The following is a 6,779-nucleotide window of genomic DNA, read 5'->3' as shown; positions in this document are numbered from 1 at the left end:
CAACCCTTTCTCAGGCCCAGGTCCCAATGGTCCCAGCAGGTACTTTTGCTCATACCAGGACTATTTTGCACCAGGACTTCAGCTTACCCCTGCCCCATCCACCCCTGTACACCCCTCCCTTAGTGCACAGCAGCATGGGGGGGGGCTCAGTCCCAACGACCCCCTCCCGTCCGACCTACCTCAGCCTGCAAAGTGTCAACAAGGAGTGATCTCCATGCCAGAACTGGACGCGGACACGGAGGGCGAGGGATGCCATGGGGCAGCACGCACCCTGACGCAGAGGGACCGGGGGGGCACAGCTGGCACTAGCCGCCCTTGGCTGGTCCAGCACCTTAAGAGGCGGCAGCAGGATGACGGGGTGGCAAAAAAACAAACAGACAAAACCCCACCAACCAAAAAAAACCCCGCTGCTGGGGAAGGCGGGGGTGTCCCGGCGGCGTGCCGGGGTGTGCGGCGACAGTCCCAGCCGTGCACCGCCGCGGTGTCACCAGGAGGTGGCACAGCACGAATGGAGATGCTGCGGGGAGCGCCGCCGGGCTGGGACCCGAGAGGGGAGCGAAGGGATTCATTAGGGCAGTTCCAGGAAAAAAAGAAGAGGAGACTCGCATCTCCTTTCTCGGAAATCCATTGTGCAAAATCCTTTCACCAAAGAAAGAAAAAAAAAAAAAAAGCACAAAACCCACATTTTATTTGGAGAGAAGGAAAAAATGAGCACATTTCCCCCCCGCTTTGAAAACACGCAGCTGTCCGGACATCCACTGTCTTGTGTCCCCATGGCCTTTCCGCATGAGCAGAGCCTCTGCTGACTCCTGTTCCTCTGACGGGAGCCCTTGTTTGCTGCTCCGATATCCCATCTGCCAGTACATTCCTTAAGGAAACTTAATTCACAGCTTTTATCATGTTAACAGCAGCTTGCAGAGTTTTCTCCCGCAAAAGCAGACCCAGCAGCAGCACAAGGTCTGCAGGTCTCGGTGGCTGAGCGAGGACGGCTCGTGGCCCCTCAGCCTCCCACTTCCAGGTCTTGATCTGCTGATTGCCACACGGGATTAAGTGCATTTTCCCCATTTAGCCCGTCTTCCCTTGTGGGAGCACTCTTTAGGCACCTGCGTCTGAGGTGATACAGCTGAAAATGGCAAACTAGTGTTTTTCTCTAAGCTTTGGCAATTTTCCCTTTCTAGCAAAGGCAAAAGAGAGGCTGTAGAATCAAGAGATCAGGCGTTACAGACCAGAAGAAAGATTTGCTTTCGGTGAAACACTGACTCACAGCACTTCTGCAAGAAACATTGCACTTCAAGAAAATTATTCTGAATATTTCACTTGAACAGGTGATTTTGAAATATGTTGCTATTGTTCGTAAACCAGGTACCACGCCACTTAGCCCATGCCCAGTTTGTAACCAAAAAAAAAGCTGATTTCTTCCCAGAAAAGAGTTCCTTCTCTCCCAATTTTCTCTTCCTTGGCATGTCAAAAGTTAAACAAAACAGTGACTTAACGGGGTCCCAAGAGAACAGGGACCAAGCATCTTTTTGGCCCCTTGTTGGGACCCTTTGAGCAGAGGGGGACAAGGACAGGGCAAGGGGCTCCTGCCGCTTCCCCCCCTGCTCCCTGGCTCTGGGGTCCCCGAGCCTGAGGGGCTGTAGCAACTCTCTATGGGAGGCTTTTTTTTCTTGCAGGAATTTGTCCAGGTGCTTTTGAAACCCACCTCAACTTTCACAGCATCCTCAGGGATGCTGCCAACTTCACGTCTTGCCCTCCCATCTCAGGCTGGAAGAGTCACAGTGCAAGACACCCCCGTGGAGGGCACGGGGGGGACACACGGAGCTGCTGCTCTGTCCCTCCCGCTCAGAGGGTCCCCGTCTGTTTGCCCCTGTAACTGCTACAGCCAAGTCTTCCAGGAAAGTCTCAGGACAGTAGAAGGATGTTCTGCAAACGCAAGAAATGAGATGTAGAAGATGTTGTGCAATCATCTGCTCACCGGAGCCCAGTTCTCGCTTTTCAGTCCCCTGTGAGAGGCAATTGCAATTACAAATCCCCACGTGAAATGCGGTGTAGCCCTGCTACGTATTGTTGGCAGGAGTCTTCTCTCCTATCCTGAGAGGGGAAAAAACAGTGGTTTCAAGGCCAGCTATTTTTCAAATTAAAGCAAGGAAAAAAAAAAAAAAGAAAAATCATGCTTCTTTTTGTTGTTCTTTCTGAGTTCCTACTTAGCATCCTGAAAACCCTTTAGAGGATTTGCATTTAGCACATGAAATGAATTTCTGACGGTGAGGCCAAAGAAAACCGAGGTGCGTGGGTGGAGGAAGCCGTGGCCTGTGCCAGCAGCCAGCGCCAGCCAGTCGGTGTCCTCAGCTGCCAAAGGTGAGGCCGAGCACTGCCCCAAACCCTCCTTGCATCCTACGGCGCTCGCTTTAAAGTCCGGTAATAAAAGCTTGCTGGGACTGGGGACATAGGGAATATTTCCACTGCAGCCCAGTACAGACCTTGCCTCTCGGTCCATCTACAGACGCAGTACTTACACAGCTGGAGAAACTTAAAAAGACCATTTACAAGTCAATGCTGACAGCGTTACCTACCTTCACGGCAGGGAATTGCTGCTATCCGTTACCTCCTCGGAGAGCTGCGGAGCCTGATGTGTGGTTATTGGAGGCTGGAATCCCACCAGGGTCCAAGGAAGGTGATGGTGGGCAAAAATAGCTTCCTTCGATGGGAAGGAAGATGTCTTAGGACATCTTGGCAGGTTTTGCGGTTGGAGGAGCCGATGGCTGGGCTGGGTCTTGGCTCTCAAGGCAAGAAGACTTCTGCAAAGAAGGGAGACGCTCAAAGCAAGGCTCAGGCTGGTGTGGCCACCTGCAAGAGAGCTGATTATTTATAGGCGTTATGGGTTCCTACAGCTGCATCCATTTACCTGGGAGAGACAAAGTGGGTGACGGTAGTGACAATTCTTCCTGCAAACCTGTGGCATTTTAATGCCACAATGACACAGAAGAACCCGTTCCAGCATGGCCCAAATCCAGGGGAAGGATTTGCCTTTGGCATCTGGGCTCCCACTGGCATCCATCACCCATCTGCGACCCAACTCAAGACCTCTCCAGGGACATTAATTACTGGACTAGATGACTTCTGATATTTTCAAATAGGCAACATTCATTCTGAAAAGCATAAGACCCTGCAGGAGGGATGTGTTCAGTCCTCATGCCGGTGGCATCCACCGGGACCACGGACACACAGGTGCGTTTCCAGCTCAGCTGCTGCACAGCCCATGTCCCTCCTCACCTGTCCATAAAACACCATCCGATGCCTGTGCCAGGACGAAGATACACAGGGACAAACGGGATACCTCCATTTTGCCTAGAACACAAGTTCATGAACTTCTGTTATCATTCAGGCACAATCTAATTGAAACATCATGACTTACACAATCACCTCCCTCTCTGTCCCTCTTCCACTCTTTTAAAAAACTTTTCCTGCTTTATCCAGCTGGACAAGCTATCCTTCTGCCTGCTTTGAAGTAAATATTTTGTTGGGTTTGGCTGCTGCCACAGCCACACATTGTCTTCTGCCTGATATTTTATCCATCTGCTGCTAAAGGACTAGAGAATATTTTGAGCTGAGAGTCTACAAAGGGATTTGAGGTGCTGAGTAGAGTTAAGGACCACCAATGCAAGAGAAAAATCTTCTTCTCAGCTTTCACGTGAGTAGTAATTCAAGCTGAAATGCCTTAAAAATGACAAACTCTGAGAGATGCTTGTTACGACATCCCGGTACTCACGTGCTGCAAACTGGAGAGCGTACGCTGGTTCGCATTAGCTGAGGAACGGATACACCCTGTTCACCCCCTCCGCGGTTCACATGCCGAGATGTAATCCAGCACCGATTTCCTCTTCTGTCTCAAGCGAACGGAAAAAGAGAATTGGACTCCCTGCGCCATCGAGGTTGCCAACATCTGCCTTGCCTCATTTCTTCTGCTTGAAGAACATCTGGCTCTGCTCTGGGACAACCACGTGCAGCCAGTGGTGTTGCACAGGAATGGGTTGTGCTGCCTGCGATAAAGCCCCTGGTGGGTTTGCCATCCGGAGCCCGGCGTCTGCCCAGCTGGGGATGCTCGCTGCCCTCACAGCATGGGGGACCGCGTGTTCATGGTGCCTGCCCTTCCAGAGCAGACACAAACAACTTTCTGTTTGATGCTGGTCCTGTCTCCTGGGTTTTTCCTTTTTTTCCCCTGGGTTGCTCTGAAGAAAGGAGGCTGTTTGTTCAGTTGAGCTGTGAGACCTCGAGGTGCCTGCCCAGGAGGAAGCACACGTGGCCCTGTTGTGAAGGGGGGGTACAGGAGGGGCTGCACAGGGCTGGGTATGGTGCCTTTAACCCCCAGGACACAATCTTGTAGGCCGCCGCAGGCAGCCCTGCTATGGGCTTCCTGCAGGACACCAGTCCTTTGCTTAACATCACTCAGCTTTACCCTCCTCCTCCAACTCCACTGAAGTTTGTCTCATAGATATTTTGAAGCTTGCATCATTGCTTTTTGTGATGTTCCTTGAGATTCTGAGAAATACCACTTCTTTTTTTTGTGGTTGTTTCTTACTTGCACTTACGGGGAGTTGCTTAACTAGCATTTGAACTAGACAACGTTCGTATCTCTGTCATGGCTGCGAGAGGACGAGGAGACCTGGAAAGCTCCGTCATTCCCGTCCAGACATTTTTCAAATACCTCTTTGCTCCCCAAAACCTTGCAGGGTGAAACTGTGTCCCCAAGCTCCCAATCCTTGAGCACACGTGTGCCTTGCTCCCCCGGTCCCCAGCACTCAAAAACTACCGGGGGTCACCATTTTTCTCACCTAACCATGGGCCGCTCTTGGCTGTCGCTCCGGGATGCCCGTTTGGGCGCTGGGGGCAGCTGGTGGTGAATGGCCCTTTGTGCGCTTTGTCGCTTTGCTGCATAAAGAGGGCATTGTTAAATCTAATAAATAAGAACCTCCCTGTTAATAAGACTAAGTTATTGCATGAGTTACTGCGGGGAACGTGCAGCACCCGCAGCAGGGAGCTGGCACAATGGATGCACCCCGCAGCGCAGACAACACGCTCTGCTTCGGGTTTATCAGCAAAGACACTGGACGTGGAGGGCTTGTGCTGTGCTGGAAAACAAGGAGAATAACCAAAATGCTAGGCCGGTTCTGGAGTTGGTTTGTGTGCAGGGCGTTTCCCCCTGGGCTGGCGGGGCTCGAAGAGCAGGTAGAGCCAGTGCCGGGGGACGGATTCTGCCCGCAGCCCTTCAGCTCAGGGCAGAGGGAAGGAGAGAGGCGGAGGCGACCTCTGAAGGGAATATTTAAGAAGCTGGTTCATTTCCAGGAAATCTCTCTCTTGTTCTTTTGCTTTTCAATGGAAAAAGCTAAGTCCTCGTGAACTTTTCGAGAACTTTTGTTCGTTCCCTCTTGCCAGCTGAGCTCCGCTTTGTGCTGGGGACAGAATCCCTTTCTCCAAGTGCTGGCCACGGGCCAGGACCTGGAAATCTTGACTGTGTGCTGGCAATGCCACGAGCCCTGTCCCCCCTTCCCTCTGGGCAGATGCAAAGCCCCAGCTCCAACCATCTTGCCTTTGGGGGACTCCCCGTGGACCTTTTTCTTTCTCCTCCGTGTGCTGGAGACGATGGTGCCAGCTCTGCTTGCTTCGTCTCCCCCTGCAACGGAAAGCCCCAAATATCATGGAGAATAACAGCCAAGGCAGGACGTACTCTTCACCATGCAATTTCCACAAAAAAATTTTCACCCCCCGGCCCTGCTCTCTGCTTTCTTGTCTTCCCTGCAGCCCAGCACGCTCCTCTTCCCTGCTCCAGCTCCCTGAGATGCTCTCTCCGGGACAGGATTTGTTTGCCGGGGCTTTTATTACTGTTTGCATCTTTCCGTCATTCAAAGACCTTCAAACGGACCCGGTCCCCTGGTCCTGTGTCGTAGAAAAGAGATTTCCCAGTCAAAGCGAGGGTCTGTGTCAGAGCAGAGATGCGGAGGGCAGAGGGGAGGGAAGCCAGTGTATTTACGAGTCCACTCAAACCAGCAGATGCCACAGCAGAGGGGTCCCTCTCACCAGCAGCAAGTCCAGAGGCGCAAACCAGGAAATGCTGATGAAGAAAAGCCCAGCAGGAATGGGTTAATGATGTATAAACTGTCATTACATCAGGAGGCTCACGGCTTGAGTTCTCCACCGCCGCTGATATCCCCAGGGCACTAAATCAAACTCTTCCCTTTCCCCGAGTTCCCATTTCCCAGAGCGGAGCGTCTGAGCAGGTGCCCGAAATGTTGGGTGATTTCACTTACCCGTCTGCCAGGGGTGGGGAGTAGAAACGGAGCTGTTGTGCAACCAGGAGGGAAATAATCACAATCTCTCTAAATATGTGTCCTCCAACTGCCAAAATATGTTTTGAAGCTGGGTGATTGCAACACGGCCACTGCTGCAGATTATATAAAGAGAATGGGACTTAATATTTTCTGTGAGAGTTTTAAGCTTTACAAATGAGCTGGGCACAGACATAACGTGTGCCTGAGTTGTCAGGAGGAAAAACATAGACTGGTTTGGGTTGGAAGGGACCTTTAAAGGCCATCCAGCCCAGCCCCCTGCCATGAGCAGGGACATCTTCAACTCCATCAGGTTGCTCAGAGCTCCGTTCAGCCTGGCCTGGGATGTTTTCAGGGATGGGGCATCCACCACCTCCCTGGGCAACCTGGGCCAGTGTCTCACCACCCTCAGTGAAAAACATTTCTTCCTTAGATCTAGTCTGAATCTTCCCTCTT

This window comes from Larus michahellis, chromosome 14 (genome assembly GCF_964199755.1).
Source record: "Larus michahellis chromosome 14, bLarMic1.1, whole genome shotgun sequence".
Classification (NCBI taxonomy): Eukaryota; Metazoa; Chordata; class Aves; order Charadriiformes; family Laridae; genus Larus; species Larus michahellis.
The sequence above is the reverse complement of the archived record's forward strand: the minus strand, read 5'-3'. Positions refer to the sequence as shown.